Source organism: Peromyscus leucopus, chromosome 19 (genome assembly GCF_004664715.2).
Source record: "Peromyscus leucopus breed LL Stock chromosome 19, UCI_PerLeu_2.1, whole genome shotgun sequence".
Lineage (NCBI taxonomy): Eukaryota > Metazoa > Chordata > Mammalia > Rodentia > Cricetidae > Peromyscus > Peromyscus leucopus.
Window position 1 is genome coordinate 21873757 of NC_051079.1, and position 23771 is coordinate 21897527.

Consider the following 23771-nt stretch of genomic DNA (forward strand, 5'->3'; position numbering starts at 1 on the left):
GGTGTTTTAGACAGGCAAAGAATCACAGCTTCACAGAGTTAAACAAATGCAACATAAAAGAATGCAACACATCTTTGCATCATTAAACAAATGTTCCACAGCATAAACAAATGTAACTAACACCTTAAAATAATATTCTCCAACACTTTCAGCCTCCTTGTATTTGGGCAGCCACTGGAGGGCGCCACCCACATTTAGGTGCATCTTTCTACTTTAGATAATCTGATAAAAAAAAAAAATCACTGCTAGGAGTGCCCAGCGGCTGGTGGAATCAGGGCAGGAACTGAAGCAGAGGGCCATGGAGGAGTGCTGCTTTCTGTCTTACTCTCATGGTTACCAAGCCTGCTTTCTTATACAACCCAGGACCACCAGCCCATGGGTGGCACCACCCATAGTTGGCTAGACTGACCCCTTCCTCTCCATCAATCATTAATCAAGAAAATGTCTCCCACTCCAGACTCATCTCCAGGCCAATCCGATGAATGTATTTTCTCAGTGAAGGTTCTCTTTCCCCCAGAAATTGGTGGTCTGCGTTAACCTAACAACAAACAAACAAACAAACAAACAAAAAACACAGAATACAAAATTAAAATCCTAACCAGCACAGCCTACTTCTATTTGTAGGTTTCAGTTTCTGCTCCGTGGCAGGCAGGGTCACGCCCCTTAGAACATATACACCCTGCAGATTCCATGACAAAGAAGAATTAGAGTTACAGATGAAGTCATGACTGCTGGTCAGTTATGAGTGTGAGTTACTTCGTCTCAAAGGTCTGTGCAGGTGGGGGAGAAAAATGTCTCAATGATGTCGTGTTGCTGGTCTTTAAGATGAAAGAAGGGCTATGTTGGAAAGAATATGAGGAACTTCTAGAAGCAGAAAAGGCTGTGGAAACAGATTCCTCCTTGGGGGAAGACCGTCCAGTGACACTGCATTGCACGTTTTCAGACCTGTGAGCAAATTGACTCGTTTTGAGCTGCTGAGTTTGAGGTGATTTGTTATGTTAGCAATAAAAAAAAACCAATGGAGCTGGCTGGGGAGTCAGCTCAGTCACCAAAGCCTTGTGTGTATAAGGACCTGTATTTGATCCCCAGAACCCACATTAAAAAAAAAAAATCATGTGCAGGCACATGTGCTTATAATCCCAGGGCTGGGGAACAGAAACAGGCAGATCCACGGGACACATTAGATAACACACTAGCTTCATTGGCAAGATCCAGGCCAGTGAGAAACCCTATCTTAAAGAAACAAAAATGGATGATGTCTTATTGAATGACAGCTGAGGTTGTCCCCAGGCCTCCACATGTACATAAACCTACAGACACAAGTACACTGCACACACACACACACACACACACACACACACACACAGACATACAGACATAGACACACACACAGACACACACACAGAGACAGACATACAGACATAGACACACACAGACACATACACACACAGACAGACATACAGACATAGACACACACACACAGACACATACACACACACACACACACACACACACACACACACACACACACCAAAACTAATACACTACCCAAATGTTTGACCCCTGGTTCTTTTTTTTCTATGAACCCATTCATGCATTTGAAAGGACGCTAAACCTTTATTCATCTTTTCTAGGTGTTTTGTAACAGAAAGATTTTCACGCCTCTGTCCACCTTATTGGTGCCAACTGAGAGAGCCTTTCTTTAGAAAGAGTCACAGTGTCATCCCTAAGCAGGCCGCTTTCCTGGGGCCTCTCCATGTGTCCCTTCTTCCACTTCACCAGTGTGTGCTGAGGGAGTGTGTGGATTGAAGAGAACAAACACTCCCTCCCCACCTTGGGAGGGCAGTCACAGATTTGAGCAGGGGCCCTGTCTGAGGATGACCGTGGGCTCCAGGATGAGTGTGTCACGGTGAAACTCGCTGAGGAGGAAGTGTCTTAGTCACGCCAATGTTTTGTTTCATGCAGGCTCTGCTTGGTGCTGTAGTTCCTATGCAATTAAAACCTCTCAGAAGACCCCCTGGCATCTCGGATTCTGCCTGGGGGCCAGCAGAGCTTTGTAGTTGGGGGGTGCAACTTGGGAGCAGAGAGAGAATGCTGGCCATCACTACCCTGCAGTGTCCCACCGTGGCTCCTCCCCGGGGACCATTTTGGTGTCAGAGGTGTGCCAGGTGGTTATGCTAATGTCACCACACACAGATATTTAAATTACAAGCTTAGTGAAAGCCTAGCATTACTGTGCCGCTCACACAAGCCTTCCTGGTTCCCAAGCGCTGAGTCACAGACATCGTAAGTGCGAGTGGGGTGGATATGACCGTGGGCTAATGTTGGCGTGAATGTTAGAATGGCACCCCACCCCCACTCCTCAGGGGACCGGTAGGATGTTTAAGATTAACATCTATGTCAGAAAATGTGGCCAGAACAGATTTCACACAAAACCGTGTTTGGTGTGTGTGTGTGTGTGTGTGTGTGTGTGTGTTATAATGTGAATGTGCAGATGCGTGGGCTGATGTAGGCACATATGGAGACTATAGCAGGATGCTGGGTGTCTCCCTCCATTTCTCTCTGGCTTGCTGTTTTAGGCTCTCTCACTTCAGTAGTAGTGGGTTGACCGGTAAGCTCATTTCTGCTGGGGTCACAGGCATGTACTGCTGCGGGATGTTCTGTATGTCCTGTGGGAGCCCATTTTTGGGTTCCTCTTGGCTTTACCCAGCAAGTCCGCATAGAGGATGATTAGGACCACAAGCCTGAGTGTAGGTGTCTGAGATGGTCTGCACTTGGCTGTGCTGGGGGATGGTCTGTATGTCAAGTTGCTCTGATTGGTCAATAAATAAAACCTGATTGGCCGTGGCTAGGCAGGAAGTATAGGCATGACTAACAGAGGAGAAAAGAAAGAACAGGAAGGCAGAAGGACTCACTGCCAGCTGCTGCCAGGACAAGCAACAGGTAAAGATGCCAGTAAGCCACGAGCCACATGGCAAGGTATAAATTTATGGATATGGATTAATTTAAGATGTAAAAACAGTTAGCAAGAAGCCTGCCATGGCCATACAGTTTGTAAGCAATGTAAGTCTCTGTGTTTACTTGGTTGGGTCTGAGCAGCTGTGGGACTGGCGGGTGACAAAGATTTGTCCTGACTGTGGGCAAGGCAGGAAAACTCAAGCTACAATGTACTGAGGAGCCTGGCTCTTTATGTGGGTGCTGGGGATTGGACTCAGGTCCCTGTACTTACAGAGGAAATGCTCTTACCCCCTGAGCCATCTCCCAGCATCTCCCCCCCCCCAAAAAAAAAATGGTAAAGAAGAAAATAGCAACATATGATGTTTTGGTTTTTGGTGGAGAGAAAGAACATCCTCCTCCAGGGGCTGTGTGCAATTTTCATATGTGCAATTTTCATAAGTGGGTGACTCTAGGGAAGTTGGGGTTCCATGAGCAAACACTGCTCTCACGAGTCTGCCTGGGGAGGCCATGGCACAAGTGACCGAGGGTTCGGCAAACAGCTGTAGTGATTGCTGGTACCACTGACTCAGGGGGACGGAACTTACCATATTAAGGGCACAGTTGTCTAATCAGACCCTCTTCACTGAGACTCACCCGCAGGCTTAGGAATCCAGCAGGCCAATCTCACATCAGATTCATACAATCCTATCATGTTCTGCTGTTTTCTAGAATGACTCAGAGCTTACCTGAGTATAATACTCCACATCACAGCCCTACGTAAGGACTCACGGCAGAACCTGAAAAGAGAGGCACTGGGGATAGATTGTTGGTCTTTATCCAAACCTATGACACTCGGGTCAGCAGATATTTATCCATTGAGTAACTACTGCATTCTGTCTGTCTCTAAGGCTTGGCTTTCTGTGTCCCCGGCTGCTGTGGGACAGGCCAGGCAGAGAGGGAGGAAGAGAGGGAGGAAGCTGTGGGTGTGCACTGGCTCCCTACTCCTATCCCACCACTAGATGGGGCTGCTCCTCAGCTGCCCTAGATGTCCTGCGAGTGGGACATCTCCCACTGCGTTAGGAGAGCCAGCTCATGCTGCCAGGGAGGTACTGAAAGGGGGCTAGCCTCTGCTACAATGCAGAGGAGACTAGATCAAGCTGACCTGGAGACACCCCAGACATGTGTGTGCAGACCAGAGGACAACCTAAGGTGTTCATTTGTTTATTCTTTTTTTGTTGTTGTTTTATTTAATTAATTTTTTCATATAGTATATTTTGATATTTCCCCTCTCAAAAAACAAAATAACAAAACCCACACACAAAAAGAAAATCAAAACAAACAAAAATCCAGTAGACAAAAAACAAAAGTGTCTCCCAAACCCAAAAAGCCTATAAAACAACAACAACAACAACAACACACGAAGTTCTTTTTTGTGCTGGCCAACTACTCTTGGGTGTGGGGTTGATATGCCCAGGGACTCCCCATGGCGGAAGCTCATTTTCCCTTTCCCAGCAGGCATCAGCTGCAGATACTTTCTTGGTTAGGGATGGGACTTAGCACACTCCCCTCCCCTTCTCACTGCAAGGGTTTTGTTTAGCTCAAATGTATGCAGGCATTGAGATGCTTATTCTTTATTTCCTCTCCTCTTTCTTTTTCCCTGATTGGCCTGAACCTTACCATGGAGACTGTGGAGGCCCACAAAAGTTCCTAGTGAGATTTGAGCTTGCTTTACCCAGCAGAGCTGCATTAGATGCATTAGAGGATTGCTTGACGGTGTGTGTGTGTGTGTGTGTGTGTGCGCGTGCACGTGTGCATGGTTATCAGGGGTTTGGAATGTTTGCACTTGGTATTCCTTTAAAAAGCCCTTTAGAAGAGACAGAAGGGGCCGGTGGCTAAGGATCCAGACCCTCCTGAGGCTATTCTCTCTCTCTCTCTCTCTCTCTCTCTCTCTCTCTCTCTCTCTCTCTCTCTCTCTTTCCCTCCCTCCCTCCCTCCCTCTCTCCCTCTCCCTCTCTCCCCTCTATCCATCTATCTAAATATTTCTCACTTCTTCCTCCTCAAGAGAACTCTGGGATATAAGTGAGAGCAGGTCTCCCACAGTAGACTGTACTGTCTCAAACCCACAGACATTTGTCTGCCTGCTTCTGCTCCTTGAGTGCTGGGATTAAAGGCACTGGCCGCTATACCCAGCATGGGCCACCTTGTTTTTTGTTTGGGGATAGGTGTCTCACTAGCCCAGAATTTGCTTATTAAATTAGGCTAGCTAGCCAGTGCCACAAGGACCTACTTAGAGCTACCTGTCCAGATCTGGGATTACAAGCACGTACCATCATTGCCAATTTATTTATTTCTAACTGCGGTTTAAGTATTATCCTTATACCCACAGATCAGTGTAGCTCTCACCCATCATCAGAGACTCTTCTTTTAGTCGCAGACAGAGAACATTACAGAAATCGACCAGTGGTAAAAATGGAGAGAACAAGTGGCCATGTGGTCCCCAACATCTACAACACCACCCCTTTACCGAAGGCTCAGGGAGCATCCTAGAAGAGGGACGAGGGGAGAGAACCCATACATAGGCTTGGAGATAGTGTCTACCATAGGAGCTACCATGAAATCTTAGCAGTGTGGTCACCTAGAGAAAGACCTGTACAAAACACTGGTTGATAGGTCATTGTGGAAAGAGGAGCTCCCATGGGGCCCCTGATGGGTATATTGCTCTGGTTAGTGGCGCTGGTTACCCGTGGAAAAGTCACGGGCCACAGCAGAACCCAATGTGAGTTTTTAGAGCTTTATTAGGAGGGAAAATGGGTGTGGGTAAGGGGACCAGGCCTGGTAAGAGAGAAAGATGGGGGAGGGAGTGGAGAAGAGCAGAGAGAAAACAGAGAGAGAGGGTGGGGGTCCTTGTCCGGCTTTTTTAAGGTCGGGATTGCGTCAGTGACTGCTGATGATGTAAGACGTAAGGCACAGGACCCCGAGCTGCGCATGTACAGAATCCTGACAGCCCCAGCCCTAGATGAAGAGCTACAAGCGATTAACGGGTCCTGGTGGAGGATCTGTCTTCACAGGGAGGCACCCCCTGAGAAGTTATCTAGTCCCAGGTACTCAGCCCTAAACACCTACACATATGAGCAGGAAATGAACTCAGCACCTCACATGTACAACAATAACGAAGAAGAAGAAGAGGTCATGGGTTTAAGAGGAGGAGTTGGAGAAGGGAGAGGTGGCAGTGATGGAAACACAGTGCTCATGAATGGACTCCTCAAGAAACAAAGGGTGAAGTACGTTTTACTACTGTGTGTGTATGTGTGATGTGTGTTTGAGTGTGGACAGCGGCTAGGATTTGGTTCGCTCTTTCCACTGTGGGTTCTGGGGATCTCACTCAGGCTGTCCGGCTTGTGTGGCAAGTCACCTTGCCAGCCCAGTGCTCAGCTTTTTAAGTTGCGGGTTCTGGGGGATGAGACTCAGGTTGTCGAGCTTGTGCAGCAAGTATTTTACCCACTGAGTCATTGCCCCAGCCCTCACGGGGACGTTTTGACTGCTCAGAAATTACAGCCCGGTGAACGGCTCGGTAAGACGCAGGAGTCCAGTTTGCCCTGGTGTAGGACTATGGAGTTCAGGGTTTTTTTCTTCCTACAAATTTAATTTCGAAAAAAGTTGAAGCCTACAGAAAAGTGATGGAATGTACGCTGGGCTCACGTGGCTCACTGCCACTGGCATTTGGCTGCATCTGCCCAGTGCTTTCTTTATGTGCTCTGAACCCTTGAGGGTGTGAATATTCATGAGCACTTAAATGTATGTGTGTGAGTATATATGTATATAATATATATAGACTATATATGCTGGTATAGAGAGCATACCAGAGAATCTACATATATGCAAGTGTGCGTGCATGCATGCGTGTGTGTGTGTGTGTGTGTATGTGTGTGTATCAGAGGGAGAGAGAAGGAGAGAGAGGGAGGGATAGGTAGAGACAGAGAGAAAGAAAGAAAGAGAATACTTACGAATCACTTTGGGGCTGGGCGATGGTGTTGCATGTCTTTAATCCCAGCACTTGGGAGGCAGAGGCAGGTGGATCTCTTGTGAATTCAAGGCCAGCCTGGTCTACAGAGAGAGTTCCAGGACAGCCAGGGCTGTTACACAGAGAAACCTTGTCTCAAAAAACAAAAACAAAAACAAAAAATGAAATCATTTTCGGGGCTGGAGAAGAAGAGGCTCAGTCGGTGTTGTCTGTGGAAGCCTGAGGATCTGGGTTCCATCCTTTCACCCATAAAAACAACCCAGGTGGGTAGTGCACATTTAATTCTAGTGCTGGGCAGGAGAGGTGGGGAGGTCTCCGGGGCTTGCTGGCCAGCCAGCCTAACTTAGCTGATGAGCCAGGCCAGTAATAAACCCCGTCTCAAAATACAGAGGGCCAGAGCGATGGCTCAGCGGGGACAAGCGACATGAACGTCTGGCCACCGAAGTTCAGTCCCAGCACTCCTACGGTGAGATGGGAGGTGGGGACAGGATCACCTGGAAGCCCCCCGGCCAGCTGTCCTGGAGGACCCAGCACAGAAGCAGATACAAGAGAGAGCCTGCCACGTGAGCAGAGGATGAGCAGCCACCCCCAAAGGCTGCCCTCTGATCTCTACACATGCGCTATGGCATTCACTTGAACTTACACACGCACGCACGCACGCACAAATCAAAAAGAAAAAGACACAAGGTGGACAGCTCCTGAGGAATGACACTGGAGGTTGACCTCTGACCTCCACATTCACGGGGCACACTTAACCAGTTCACTGGTTGTGGGGCGTTTACCCACCACCCCCACAGCTTCCCAGAGTTTTCTTGAGTGCGATCGGCAGGAAATATTAGATAGAAGAATTTATAGCAGAGATAAACAGATAGAAAATAAAGGATAGCCTCGAGAGGGCCTGGAACCTATTCCAACGGGCCCCGACTGTCTCTGGTCCAGGGTTTTTATAGAGACGCCAAGGGACGGAGCAAAAGACCTCCTCCCCCAGCACAGCCAAGTGCAGAGCATCTCAGACACCTGCACTCAGGCCCGTGGTCCTGATCATCCTCTATTCGGACCTGCTGGGTAAAGCCACAAGGAACCCCAGAATGGGCTCCCACAACTGGTGCACACCAAGAATCACCTGCAGACGTGTGGTACTTACCCTGCTTGCTTCAGATACGTCTGTTACACACATGGACATTCGACATTCTCTGACAAAGCAGCGCCCTTCTTGGAGGTAGTGCACTTTTGTGGGGGAGGGGTGTTATTTGTTATTGAAAATAGACTTTTAAAAAAATACAATGTGTTCTGGTAATGCTTTCCCATCTCCCAACCCCTCCTTTCCATTCCCACTCACCCAAATCTATACCCTCTCTTTTTGTCTCTCATTAGGAAACAATCAGGAATCTTAAAAACAATAATAAAACAAAATTAGATAAAATAAAAAAATCAGAATAGGACAAAACAAAGAAACAGAAGACAAAGAGCCAAAAAAGCTCAGTATATATATATATATATATGCAGAAACACATTTGCACACACAGAACTCCCATAAAAAACAAAACCAGAAACCATAATATATATGAATAGGACCTGTAAGATTTAAAAACAAATAAACAATAAAACGAAGCATTATGAGACGAAGAACCTCCGAAAAATGGCATTGAGTTCATTTGGGTTGGCCGTCTACTGCTGAGCGTGGACCTGGCCTTGGCTTGTAGACACCCAATGAGAGTCTGCTGGAGAAAACTAAGTTTTCATCTGCAAGTTACCAGTTGGAGACGGCTTCTGGGTTAGGGACGGGGGCCTGTGTCTACTTCCTTCCGCAGTTCTGGGACCCCATCGGGCTTAGACCTGTGCAGGCCCTGTGCATGCTGCCACAGTTGCTGGGAGTTCATACGTGAGTCAGTCCTGCTGTGTTCAGGAGGCCTTGTTTTCTGGGGGGGGGGGGTGTCTTTCTTCCTTCTCGCACGGACAATCTTTCTGCTTCCTCGTCCACAGAGTTCTCTGATCCCTGAGGGGAAGGACTGATGGAGATATTCCATTTAGGTTGGAGTGTTCCAAGGTCTCTCACTCTCCACACGTTGTCCAGTTGTGGGTCTCTGTATTTGTTCCCATCTCCTGCAGGAGGAAGCTTCCTTCCCTCATGAGGGCCGAGCAAGGCACTGATCTATGAGGACAGCAGATGTCATTAGGAGTCATCGGATTGCTGGGTTCCTTTATAAGAACAGCAGTGTTTGGTTCTGCCCTAAGTCCTTGGCCTGTCTAGTCTCAGGTTCGTAGCCACCTGAGCAGTGTCACGTATGGATGGAATCCACCTCATAGGTCAGGCCTTAAGTCTAGTCAGAAATGGGTTGCCTAGTCCCACAACTGTGCCACTATCACACTAGTGCGTTTGGCCTGCAGGTCACCGTTGTAGATCAAAGTTTGTGCTGGTTGGTGTTTGCTTTCATTTAAACTGAAACTCACTGCCCCTTTTTTCTGCTCCCAACCATGAAAAGTCCCATAGGAAAGCAACCTATCCTGTTCTAGAAACTCAGATTGAAATGCCCCAACTGACTACTGTTTTCATATACACATTTTTTTTATTCTTCTCATATATTATATCCTGACCATAGTTTCCCCTCCCTCCAGTTTCTTCCCCCCCCCCCGACTCCCCCCCCACCTGCCTCCCCTCAGAAAAGAGCAGGCCTCCCAGGAACATCAACCACACAAGGCATAACAAGCCACAATAAGACCAGGCACAAACCATCACATTAGGGCTGGACAAGGCAACCCAGCAGGAAGAAAATGGTCTCACAAGTAGGCAAGAGAGTCAGAGACAGCCCTCGCTCCCACTGTTGGGAATCCCACAAGAATACCAAGCTACTCAGCCATACCATGTATGCAGAGGACCTAGGTCACACCCCTACAGGCTCCCTGATCTCTGAGCCCCCGTGAGTCCTGGTCAGTTGATTCTGTGGGCATGTTCTTGAGATATCCCTGATCTCTCTGGTTCCTTCACTCTTGGATCCTGTTAAACTGCTTGCTTGTTTCTCCTTGCAACTTTCAACCAGGATGTAGTTTTTCTCTGTTCTTTGCTTTTTTTTTTTTTTTTTTTTGAGCTGAGGATCGAACCCAGGGCTTTGCTCTTGCTAGGCAAGCACTCTACCACTAAGCTAAATCCCCAAACCCTGTTCTTTGCCTTTAAAAGCTCCCTGTAAAATTCATTCAAGAAATGCTGCTCTGTGAGAAGCATTTCTCTCTACATAACTTCCAGCAGGCTTGATACAGACTCTCAATTCGGACTTCAGTTGTGCTGAGTGGTCTTTGAGTCTCTACCCCAAAATAAATTAATTTGACTAAGGGTTTGTCAACCTGACTGGTTTTGTCAAAGAATCAACTCTTCATTTCATTGATTATTTGTATTGGTTTGTTGGTTATTATTTCATTGATCTCACCCCTGAGATGATTATTTTTGCTGTCTACTCCTTGTGGGCATAAGTGTGTTTTGTTCTAGAGCTTTCAGGTGTACCATTAAGTTACAAATATGAGATCCATCCTTTTTTTTTTTAAATGTCGGCACTTAGTGCTATGAACTTGCCTTCAATGTGTTCCATGGGTTTGAGTATGTTGTGTTTTCATTCGGTTCTAAAATGTTTTTAATTTTATCTCATTCTTGATTTCTATCTTAACTCATTTTTCATTCAGTAGTGAGTTGTTCAGTTTCCATGAGTTTATAAAGATTCTGTTGTGTTGATACTCAGCTTTACTCCATGGTGGTCAGATAGGATGCAGGGTGTTATCTCAGTTTTCTTGTATCTGTTGAGACTTGTTTTGTGTCCAAGTATGTGGTCAGTTTTGAAGAAAGTTCCACGAGCTGCTGAGAAGAAGGTATATTCTCTTGTATTTTGGTGAAATGTTCTATAAATATCTAAGTCTATTTGGTTTGTGGCATCATTCAGCTCCAGCATTTCTCTATTTAGAATGACCTGTCTATGGGGAGAGTGGGAGATTGACATCTCCCACTATCACAGTGTAAGGGTTGGTATGTGATTTAAGCTGTGGTAGCGTTTCTTTTATGAACTCGATTCTCTTTTGTTTGGTGCATGGATGTTAAGAATTGCAGTATCCTCTTGGTAGATTTTCTCCTCTGATGAGTATGTAGTGACCTTCTCTATCTATTCTGTTCCTCTGTCTTTTTGTTGGGGAATTGAGATGGTTGGTGTTGAGAGTTATCAATGAGCAGTGTTTTGTTGATTTCTATAATTTTGTTGTGGTTGTGTGGTTTTCTTTTTAAACCCATCTTCTTTTGATTTGCTGGTCTGGGATTATTTGTTTTCTTGTGTGTGGTTAGTCTCTACAGGTTGAAGTTTTTCTTCTAGGGTCTTCTATAGGACTGGGTTTGTAGATAGATACTACTTTTTTTGGGGGGGGGGTGTTTCGAGACAGGGTTTCTCTGTGCAGTTTTGGTGTCTGTCCTGTATCTTGCTCTGTAGACCAAGATGGCCTTGAACTCATAAAGATCCACTTGGCTCTGCCTCCCAAGTGCTGGGATTAAAGGCACTTGGGAGGCAGATACTGCTTTTATTGTTGAATGTTTTTCTTTCTCCATATATTGTACTAGAAAGTCTTGCTGGGTATAGTAGTCTGGGCTGGCACCTGTAATCTTTCAGAGTTTGTAGAGCATCTGTGTGGACTTTCTTGCTTTTACTATTTCTGTAGAAAAGTCAGGTGTTATTTTAGTAGGTTTGCTTTTATATGTTACTTGTTCTTTTTCCTACCAGCTTCCCCCCCCCTAGACAGGGTTTCTCAGTGTAGTTTTGGTGCCTGTCCTGGATCTTGCTCTGTAGACCAGGCTGGCCTTGAACTCACAGAGATCCTCCTGGCTCTGTCTCCCAAGTGCTGGAATTAAAGGAGTGCACCACCACCCGGCTCCTACCAGCTTTTACTATTCTTTGTTTTGTACATTTAGAATTTGATTATTGTTTGCCAGGGAGAATTTCTTTTCTGGTCCACTCTAGTTGGTGTTCTGTGTGCTTCTTGTGCTCTGATAGCCACCTTCTTCCTTTTTTTTTTAAAATTTGTTCTGCCTGCATGTATGCCTGCAGGCCAGAAGAGGGCGCCAGATCTCATTACAGATGGTTGTGAGCCACCATATGGTTGCTGGGAATTGAACTCAAGACCTCTGGAAGAGCACAGCTAGTGTTCTTAACCTCTGAGCCATCTCTCCAGCCCACCCACCTCCTCCTTTAGGTTGGGGAAATTTTCTTCTATGATTTTGTTGAAAATATTTCCTGTGCTTTTGGCCTGGGTTTCTTCTCCTTCCTCTATTTCAATTATCTGTAGATTTTGTGTTTTTATTGTGTCCCAGATTTCCTGAGTGTCTTGTGTCTGGATTTTTCAACAGTATTTAACATTTTCCTTAACTGAGGTTTCCATTTCTTGTATCTTGTCTTCAGTGCCTGAGAATCTCTTTTCCATCTCTTGTATTCTGTTGGTGAGGCTTGCCTCTGAGTCTTCTGTTCAAGTTCCTAAATTCTTCATCTCCAGGTTTCCCTCTGTCTGTAATTTCCTTTATTGATTCTGTTTTCACCTGCAGGCCTTGAGCTGTTTCTTCACTTCATCCCACTGTTTTCCTAGGTGTCATTAGTGGATTATTCACATCCTCTTTAAGGTCCTTGAGCACATTCAGAGTAGCTCTTTTGAAGTCCTTGTTTGTGCTTCAGCTATATTTCAGGGCCTAGTGTAGTAGGTTTGCTGGGCTCTAGTGGAGACATTGTTCTGGCTGTTATTGATTGTGTTCTTTTTTTTTTAGACAGACTTTCTCTGTGTAGCTCTGGAGCCTTTCCTGGATCTCACTCTGTAGACCAGGCTAGGCTCCAACTCAGAGATCGGCCTCCCTCTGCCTCCTGAGTTCTGGGATTAAAGGCCTGCACCACCACCGCCCGGCCCTTGACTGTGTTCTTAAGCTGGCGTCTAGGCATCTGGATTTGGTATGATTGTAATTCCAGATGTTGATCTCTGGTCTTGTCTTTGTTGGGTGGGTTTTTCCATTCCTTAGTTTCTGTTGTTTTCTTTGGATCTTAGCAGCCTGTAATGGCTGCAGATAGCCTGATAGGGAGTGCTTCTGAGTCCCTGTGGGTGGGCCTCTGGGGGTCCCAGGTAGAACTTGTTTTTTGGTATTGGGAGCTGACACCAAGAACGGGGAGGCTAGAAGGACTGGAGGGGAGAGGGTCCACAGGAGGGAGGGGAGCTGGGTTTGCTGTGAGGATCTGCGGGGTCCACAGGGAATGGAGGAAAAGAGGGAAGAGAGCCCCCCCCCCCCCCCCCCCCGCATGTAGTCGACTGCAGGGGATGAGACTGAGGAGCTGGAGGATGGGAGGGAGAGTGAAGATGGCCTACCTGATTCCCGGCCAGTGTGGCCAGAGCATTTCCAGGGAGAGACCACGCAGGTGTTGGAGGGTGGGGCAGGGCGCTGGGTGAGGAAGGAAAGCTGCAGGAAGGATCTGCATGGTAGCACTACACTTCAGAAATATAATGAGAGGGACAATGTGCTGCGTTTAGAACTTGTACTGACACAGGGGTGCCGGGCCGTTGAGTGTGTAAACACACCAAAGTCTAGTGTGCCTCCTTACTGGCTGTGAGGGAGGATGTCCTCGCTACTTACACATTGATTTGACAGAACAGTTGATGAAGTAACTGGGTAGGAAGGGTTAATTCTGACTCATCGCTCTAATGGATAACTGGGTAGGAAGGGTTAATTCTGACTCATCGTTCTAATGGATAACTGGGTAGGAAGGGTTAATTCTGACTCATCGTTCTAATGGATAACTGGGTAGGAAGGGTTAATTCTGACTCATCGTTCTAATGGATAACTGGGTAGGAAGGGTTAATTCTGACTCATTGTTCTAATGGGTAACTGAGTAGGAAGGGTTAATTCTGACTCATCGTTCTAATGGGTAACTATCCATCCTGGTGTGTAGACATGGCAGCCGGAGAGGGCGGCTGAGGGCCCCACCACATCAGCAGTCAGGAAGAAGAGAAGGAACAGGAAAAGGGCAGGATATAAAATTCCGAGGCCAGTCTCCAGCACCTTCACCCTCTAGCAAGGCTGCTTCTCCCGAGCAGCACCACCAGCTGGGGCCCAAGTGTTCAAACACGTGAACCTATGGGACATTTGAAATTCAAACCACCACAGAAGAAAGCCTCCTGCCTTTGTTCCCCTCCATTTTTTTTTATTTTTATTTTTTATTCATCTGATTCACATAGGAGGAGATGATTACCCGGATATGGAAGACAAGCTCTCAGGAACTCCAGCTCTTTCCATAAGTGAGCCTTTCATCCTTCAGTCCTTTTCATTTTCTGCCAACTTTGGAACGGTGCAAGCGCTCAGGAAGTCTCAGTATTTTCTGACAGGAAATCACTGCCCCGTCTAAGGTCATCAAAGAAATGTAAATTCTCACATGGAGTCGACAGCTGGGCCTCCTCGCAGCGTGCTAGTGATTGACGCAGGTGATGTCTGGTCTTTTCAAAGCGGTAACAGTGGATGTGAGGGCGATCTGGCTGCAACATCTGTTGCCACATTACTTGCCAGCGTTGATTCAGCTGAACTGGCTGGCTGGGTGGGGTCCCCCTTCTCCTTCATTGGTCCTCGTATATCCCTCCTCTAGCTGTGCACGCAGTGGAAGAGAATGACCTTGCCCAACAGAGGAAGGATGGTCTTCAATCAAAGGTGTCTTCCCTGATCTCCCCGGATGGAAGCTTCAAACACACTGTCAAAGCAATCGGGAGGGAGGCAGACAGCCACCTCACATGCTGCTGTTCATCTATGATACTGGCTTGGGAGGACAATTCCAAAACAGGTATCGGGACCTATAAAAGTATATCCTACAACCAGGGAGACTCAACTAGCCTACTGCCCAGTGCTTCCACACTTGGGGGGTCAGAGCCACGCTGGGTTTAGCCGCCCGTCCCCAGTAAGTCAATTGAAAGAGTCAGGTAAACAGCAGAAAGCAGAAAAAGGAGCTTTATTTAATGCAGCCACATTGGGAAGAGGAACAAGTAGTTCCGGGGACTTCCCCAACGCTGTTTTCGGGTTCCTAAAGTGAGAGTCAAGTTGAAATGGGGGCCGAGGATGTGCATCTGAGAAGTCCTGGTCAGAGAGTGGTCCTGGCCACCACTGGGCCGTCACTGTCTGAGCTTCAATCTCTCCTACAAGGTAGTCTGAGAAGTCATTGAAGCTGTGTGAGATTTGTTTCAGGGAGACAACCCCCTCCTCTGGCTGGGCCCTTGGCTGGATTGAGATTCCTGGGGAAATCCCCATTTCTTTGGGGTTCATTGTTTCAATTGTCTGGTAGACTGAAACGGAGTAACCCTTGCTAAAGTTCCGCATGACCGTGCTGAAACTGTTTATCAGAACTCCAAGAAATCAGGACTAGAAGAGAACAGTCAAATTCCCAAATAGGCCAGGAGCAATGGGCAGGATAGTGAAGGTTCTCGGTATTGACCCTTAGGCAAAAGTGAAAACCAGCTGTGCGTGGAGGTTCGCGCCTATAACTCCAGGACACAGGAGGCTGGTGCAAGAAGACAGCCCTGGGTTTGAACCCAGTCTGGGCTACATTGTGAGTTTCTGGACAGTCTGGGCTATAGAATGTGACGTTGTCTTAAAAAACAAAACCCAAACAAAACCCTAAAACATGCCAAACCTGTTAGATCAGGACTGATAGAGGTAACTTGGAAATTATGAGACTGACGCGCTGCCTGCTGCGCTAAGGAGGCAGGTGTGACTTGGAAATTAAAGAAAACAGAGACCGGCCTCTGGACAAGCAGAACTGTTCGTTAATCAGAACCTCTGAAGGGAATGGAGATTGTGTATACAGGGTGTCGGGGCCTTGAGGTTTTATAGGGCGGAAAAGGGGACTTTGGGGATGGAACAGTCCACTTGCAGGACAGTGCTCCCGCAGACTTAAAGTGGTAGATACCAACGGAGGTCAGTATGTCGATCCTGACTGCCCACAGGTGCTATCAGGCCAGTCACCGTTTCTCAGCCTGCCTGGGTTGGTCACTTTGGTCACTAACCCTATAAAACCAATCAAGTGACCAACTAACCAACCAACCAACCAATCAACCAAGCAAAGCTGAGGCAACCTGAAGACACCCTGTGTTAAATCACTCCTTGTTTCCCTAGTTCCAAGACCCCAATTACAGGCAACACTCTTTTTGTTTTTGTTTCTTTTTTTACGTTTAATTTAAAAACATTTTATGTATATGGGTATTTCACCTGAATATACATTTGTGCACCATGTGTGTGCCCGGTGCCCATAAAGGGTAGAAGGCAGCATCAGATCCCCCCTGAACTGGGGTTTCAGACAGTTGTGAGCTGCCATATTGGTGCTAGGAATCAATCCCAGGTCCTCTGGAAGAGCAGCCAGGGCTCTTAACCACTGAGCCATTGCTCCATCTTTAGTTTGTATTTTTTAAACAACTGTGTGTGTGTGTGTATGTGTGTGTGTGTGTGTGTGTATGTGTGTGCATATGTATGTGTGCTTGCACACACATGCCACAATGCATATGCCACAAGTGGAGGTCAGAGAGCACCTTCTGGGACTTGGTCCCCGCCTCCCACCTTGTGGAAGCAGGGCCTCTCTCGCTACTGTTGCTGCTGGGCTCTGTACCCCAGGTTAGCTGGCCCACAGACTCCCAGGCAGTTCTTACATCTGCACCTCCCATCTCATCTACCTGTGGGACTGCTGGAATAAAGGTGCATGCCAAGGCACCTAGCTTTTAACGTGGGTTCTAGGGATTTAATTAGGAAGATGGATTTAAGGCAGCGTTTCTCAACCTGTGGGGTGTAGTCCCTTGGGCCATCAAAAGACCTTTTCACAGGGGTCACTTAAGACCATCAGAAAACACAGATAATTGTATTATGATTCATAAAAGTAGCAAAATTACAGTTGTGAAGTAGCAAAGAAAATAATTTGATGATGGGGGGTCACCCCACATGAAGAACTGTGTTAAAGGGTTCCTTAACACATTAGGAAGGCTGAGAACCGCTGACCTAAAGCGTTTTTTCTGGATCTCTTTGTCCCTCCTCCTAACGGGGCCACATTGAATAAATCTCCTTTTTCTGTGTTCCACCTTTAATTTGGCTCCTTTAAATTAAAGAAAAATTCTTATAATACAGTTGCATCATTTCCACTTCCTTTTCCTCCCTCCAAACACGTAGGGGCTCAGAGCTCCTTGTGTTCACAGACCTGCACTGGGGAGCCTGGAATGTTAAGTTGTTCCTTCAAGGGAAGGGAGGCAACATCAGTTTTCCACCCAGAAGGCTGGAGCAGACGTGCTTTCTAGCTGGGTGATCTTTCGGCAATGTGTGGCTGGAGACTTTGAAGCACAGGACCCTGCTCCAGACCCTTCTCGTCAACTTGTTTTTCTCAATCTATAGAATCCATCTCTGTGGAAGGTGCCACGTGGACTTTATGAAGAGTTTTGATGTAGTCACATCTGATCTGTATTTAGCCTACTGTGTTCCTCAAAGTGATTTAGGTGTGCTTTGTTGTGAATGGGGGACTGGGTTAATCATCGTAAGAATAGTTTTCACCAGATTCTGCTGTGTTTATTTTTTTTTTATTTTTTATTTTTTTTATTTTTTTTTTGGTTTTTCGAGACAGGGTTTCTCTGCGTAGCTTTGCGCCTTTCCTGGAGCTCACTTGGTAGCCCAGGCTGGCCTCGAACTCACAGAGATCCGCCTGGCTCTGCCTCCCAAGTGCTGGGATTAAAGGCGTGCGCCACCACCGCCCGGCTCTGCTGTGTTTAAATAAGCCTAAAATAAAATAATCTGGGTCAGACTTCTGAAGTTTGAACCAACACTGGCTACTGAGTTATGTTGTGCTGAAATGTTTTCTTACCTCCCGTGGCTCTTCTCTCTGCTGCCCATGAAGGTTGAAGAGATACCCCCGCAACACACACACACACACACACACACACACACACACACACACACACACACACACACACACCTTCCTATACACCCCTCCTTGTTTTCTTTCAAATTTGTGTCCTTTTTAAAAGAAAGATTGTTGTTACATGATGTATGTACATATACACATATTCCTAGATCTGACTGCTCAGGAATAATGTCACTCGTATGTATGTTTTGGGGCTGACCATTTGGTCTTGAATAACCAATTGGTGTGCTTTTCCCCACAGAAGACATTCCTTTGTTGTCTGGAATTCTTTGTGTAGCATTGATGCCCCATAATTTTTCACATGTCCACTTAATGTTCTCTTTTCAGTCCCTGTTTAGGTGGTCATGTGGGTGAGCCTTTAGGTAGCTTCTGCTGTCACAAAGACACAGAAAACTCCCCTATCCTTTGGCCCTTACAGTCTATCCATACCCCCTTCTACAATGTCCCCTGAGCCTTAGGGGTAGTACTGTTTTGCAGTTGTATCCATTTGGATCAGGCTCCGAAACTCTGCCTTTTGATTGGTTATGGTTTTTGGTAATGGTCTGTGTCTGTTGCAAAGAGAACTTTCTTTGATGTGGGTTGAGAACTGCACTTATCTGTGGGTATAAGGTTGAACATTTAGAATGTAGTTAGGGGTTATGTTGGTTTAGTAAAATAGTGGCTGTAGTTCTTCTCCAAGATGCACGGCTTCATCACCCCTAGGTAGTTGGCTAGCTTTCCGGCACCAGGCATGGTTTCTCTCTTGTTGAACAGGTCTTAAGTCCATTAGAGAGTTGATGGTCACCACTAAGGGACTCATGCTGCTACTGCACCCGTGGGGGTTTCTTTCTGTGCTGGTCATTGTTGTGGGTCACAGGCATCGTAGCTGAGTAGGACTGACAGTTGCTCCCCTCCTTTGGAAGTTTGTTTGACGCCTTCTGGTACCATGAAAGCTAGTCCCCAGGGAGGAGGCATTCAGGTCAGTTCCAGCTCCGGGACACTGTGTCTGAAGTGCGTGGTGTGTGAAGTGTGATCCTCTGGAGGGCAACCAAGGGCAATAGCAAAAGTCTATAATGTTTTGGGGAGTCTCTTGGACAAAACTGAATGACAACCCATGCCTGGTGTTGTTGGTCTTTGGTTCTTGGAGGGATCATTGCCAGAGCAGATGAGAAAACTTCACTTAAATGATATATGTTTATTTATACACAGACTTCTATGTATTATAGTTTTTTTTTAGAAAGGTAGATAGTAAATAGTGTGATTTCTTATGTTTTTCTGATCTCCTTAATGTTATTTTACCCTCCTCTCCTTTTCTGTGTATTTATCTCCCTCTCCCTCCCTAATTAGAGACTGCTTGCTCTTGGCCCCTGCCCCAGTTAGATTATTTGGCCCTTCTATGGCTCCCCTGGGTCTCCTCCCCTGGCAATGGCCCCACCTTCCACTTTCCTGGTTTCTGCAGGGACCCCGGGATGTGTACGCACATCTGAGGTTTTGGAGCTAGGAGTCTCCAATCAGAGAGAACACGTGACATTTGTATTTGGGGGTTTGGGTTGCTTCACTCAATATGATCTTTTCTTGTTCCACCCATTTACCTGTAAAGTTCATGATTTCATCTTTCTTTACAGATGCATAGTGTTCCATAGTGGATATGGACCCCATTTCCATGATCCACCGGTCAGTCGGATGACATTTAGGTTGTTTCCATTTCCTGGAGCAAGTGCAAATCGAGAAACAGGGTGGGTTAGCATCTGTGGAGAAGGCCGCCAAGCCCTTTGGGCACACACCAAGGAGTGGGACAGCCGGGTCACATGGCAGATTTATTTTTAGTTCTTTGTGAATTTCACACACTCATTTGCATAGTGGCCAGACCACTTTGCACCCCACCAATAGTGAGTGAGGGTCCCCCTCTCCCCACACCCCTTCCAGCACTGGCTGGCAGTTGTTTTGTGAATCATTGCAATTCTGACTGGGAGGAGATGAAATCTCAAAGTTGTTTTACTTTTTTGACTCTTTTTTCCCCCATCTTTTAAAAAAATACATATTCTGGATACTAAACTTGGTTGGTTGTATATCTGGCAAAGATTCTCCCCCATTCTGTGGGCTGCTTCTTCACTCAACTGTCTTAGTTAATTATTTAGCTGTGCAGAAGTCTTTTCATTTTAGAGGTCCCAGTTTTCAGTTGTTAGCCTCAGTTTCCAGGCAAGTGGAGTCCTTATTTGTAAATTACTTTCGATGCCTATATATCTTGTAGGTACTGCCTATGTTTTTTTGTAGTAAGGGTACTGCTTCTTCCTCCCTCCCTCCCTCCCTCCCTCCCTCCCTCCCTCCCTCCCTTCTTTCTTTCTTTCTTTCTTTCTTTCTTTCTTTCTTTCTTTCTTTCTTTCTTTCTTTCTTTCTTTCTAGGAGTTTCAGTGTTTCAGGTTTCATACTTAGGTTTTTGATCCATTTGGAGTTTTTTGTTGTTATTTTTTGCCTTTTGCACAAGGTGATAGAAATGGGTCTAATTTCATTCTTCTGCATGGGGACTCCCGTTTTCCACAGCACCATTTGTTGAAGATGTTTTCTCCTCTGCACCTCATGTTTTCCATCTTTGTCAAATGCTAAATGGCTAAAATCATGTTTGCTCGTATTTGGATCTTTGATTTTGCTCCATTATCTATATGTCTATCTTTGTGCCATTATCACACTGTTTTTATCACTATGGCTCTATAATATATAATTTTTTCTATAATATATCTTAAGACCTGGAATGGTGATGCCTCCAGCACAGTCTTTTTGCTCAGGATTGTTTTGGCTATCTGGGATCTTTTGTGGTGTCATATTAATTTTAGGATAGTTTTTTTCTATTGCATAGTTTTTTTTCCTATCTGAAGAATGTTGTAGGAATTTTATTGGGATTACATTGAATCTAGAAATGGCTTTTGGTAATCAAAAATGGTTATTTTCACAATGTTAATTCTACCAGTATATGGGCATTGGATATCTGTTTACTGGTCTAGAATGGTGGTGGGACCTGGGAGAATGGAGCCTAAAAATGAGGCAGACTAAAGTCTCTTGCAATAGCCAACTTTATTCAGAACATCAGGCAGTTTATACTCTGAGGGTCACGAAAAATCACCTGAGTAAAGTTCTCATGACTTCAAGCTGTATGTAATCACAAGGACAAGCCACACATGACAAAAACATGCTTTCCATAGAGGCATATAAACCAATAACAATATCCAGTTGTAATGAATAATTTAAAGTAAACTCACTCCTATCCATTACACCTGGGAGGGGCATGAAAGCACATTCCAAGAACAATTCTGTGTTTTTGAAAAAACTGAGGAAACAAGAATCTTGTTTTGTGTTCTTGGAGTTTTCTCACAAGCACTCAGAATTTCCCTTGCACGACTCCACTCTTGAACTATATTCCAACATTGTCCTCTTTTTTATTTTTTCATAGAAGTACTTCCAGAGTGGTTTTGATTTGAGAGGTTGTAGATAAATCTAATTATCATTTGATGCATGGGTATCCTATAAGCAATACATTATAAACATGATGAATAATATTAGAACATTGAAAGAATTGTGTATAATAAATACTCTGCCACCAAGAACAGGGATCCCTGGGGCTAGAGAGATGGCTCAGTGGTTAAGAGCACTGACTGTTCTTCCAGAGGACCCGGGTTCAATTCCCAGCACCCACATGGCAATTCACAACTGTCTGTAACTCCAACTACAGGGATTCCGGCACCTTCACACCAATGCATATAAAATAAATTTGCTGGGCGGTGGTGGCGCACGCCTTTAATCCCAGCACTTGGGAGGCAGAGCCAGGTGGATCTCTGTGAGTTCGAGGCCAGCCTGGGCTACCAAGTGAGCTCCAGGAAAGGCGCAAAGCTACACAGAGAAACCCTGTCTCGAAAAAAACCAAAAAAAAAAAAAAAAAAAAAAAAAAAAATTTAAAAAAGAACAGGGATCCAATCCATGCCCAGTGCTATTGGTTACACTACTATATTGATCAGAAAAATCAATCGAATAGCTTGAAAAGAGACCCATATGATTCATAGTTCTTAGTATCTTATGGAACATAAGCCCACGTTTGCCTTTAATAGGAATACAATGTCCTATGCAAATAGGAAGTGATTTAAACCCCAAGGAAAAATGAAATGCAGTCGATTCTTCAGATGAATGAGTCCATGAGTCTCAAGGTCCAGTCATAAACAGAGTCAGGAGAGAGAACCGGAGCTGGATGCATCCAATCTGTGAGTTAAGGCAAAGGAGGATGGGAACACACGTGTAATCAGAAGCACTCACTGCGATGCACAGGTCAAAGCAGCTAGCGCTGCCAGGAACAGAGTCTCGGGTGACACAGGGCTGTGTCTTCCATAGACTGTGTTCTCCCTTGCCGCATAGGGCCTTAACTTGGCCTGAGGTGGCAGACTTGACTTCTGATGACATGGTCAATATCTCCCTCTGCCCTTCAACTGGAGGCTTGCCATCTTGCTGGTGACTTCTACTGTCCCCTTGCCTTCCGTCACTGTCCCTGATGGCCTGGGGCCAGGAGTCCAAAAGAAATCCATAATGTTTCAGGGGATCCATCTGCAATGACAAATGTATACCCCTTCCCAATTTTCTTCTGGAGAAGTAAAAATAGGGCAGGTTAATGCATCAGCTTGCTTATTCCCTTCTGCAATAAAACCAGGGAGGTTGGAGCGTGCACAAGTCTGAGTCTATTGCTAGAAATAATCCTACAACATAAGCAGAATCTGAAACGATATTTAAAGGTTTATGAATTAACCATAATAGATGAATCAAAGCAGCCAGTTCTACCTGTTGGGCTGGGGAAAAAAGAAGTATAAATAGACTGATGACTATCTGGACCATAATATCCCTCCTATACCATTAGATGAGCCATCAATAAAATAAGTATCTGCCGGTGGAATGGGAGAAGGTTGGACAATTTCTGTAATTACAGATTCAGTTCGCATGAGAAAATCCCATAGCTCATCAGCTGGATACTTCCTTCAGTAGTAATCTGCAAATGAAATTTGAAAATCTACAAGGTTCTGTAACGCTCTTAAAAGCTGACTCTTAGTTGAGGGTAATATAATACAACAAGGACCAAACCCATATAATTATTGACATCGGGTCTTCCCGATTTACTAATTGAGCAAGAAGAGTAAGGTAAGCAGTTAGTATTTTATGAACCTTATGCTGTAAATAAACCCATCCCAATGGTTTTTCCTCTTGTGCCTATGGGAAGCAATTTAACGGGGAAAATAAGTAATTTTAAAGGCAGTGAAGAAGCTACACGATACACAAATGCCTCTTTTAATCTGAATTGGTAATGAATTCTATTTCCCTGCTGTGCCCTAGCTTTTCTAGGTTGTAAAGTTAGCATTTTAATAACAGTCCAAATTAATGCCCAAGTGACCCCAAATTTAACGGGGATCTTCTTCCCTTGTTTAAATGCATTTTCAATGTTTTTTCAAACCCTGTATATCTTCATCTAAAGTTCCTTCTTCTGGAAACCAGAGATTACAATTAGAAACAAAGTGCAAGCATCTAATAGTTGTGATGTTGATGCTTGTTCTCCTCCTTTCTTTAAAAAATGATGCACAAGTTCAACACAATACAGAGCCTTCCCCAGTCTCTGCCCCATTATTTTCACTCACCTCCTTCTGGGAGGGTCCCCCTCTCTTATCTTGTAGCTGACTTCAGGTCCCTGATTCATGGTGCCACTTGCTTACTGGTCTAGAATGGTGGTGGAGTCTGGAAGAATGGAGCCTAAAAACGAGGCAGACTTCAATGAAACATTTCACTATTAAGATAAGAATTTATACTGTATCAAGCTGATAATAGAAAAATAAATTAACTAATTAATTAGAAAAATAAAAAATAAATAAAAATAAAAGAAA

General features: G+C 45.4%; 1 long non-coding RNA gene across 1 annotated transcript in view; it reads left to right on the forward strand.

Annotated features, from left to right (window-relative positions):
* LOC114691641 overlaps nucleotides 1–23771 on the forward strand; it is a 32813-nt gene that overhangs the window by 3249 nt on the left and 5793 nt on the right. Inside the window, exon 2 of the long non-coding RNA XR_003734243.2 lies at nucleotides 14192–14784. This is a non-coding gene — a long non-coding RNA (uncharacterized LOC114691641). The remainder of the gene's footprint in view (nucleotides 1–14191; nucleotides 14785–23771) is intronic.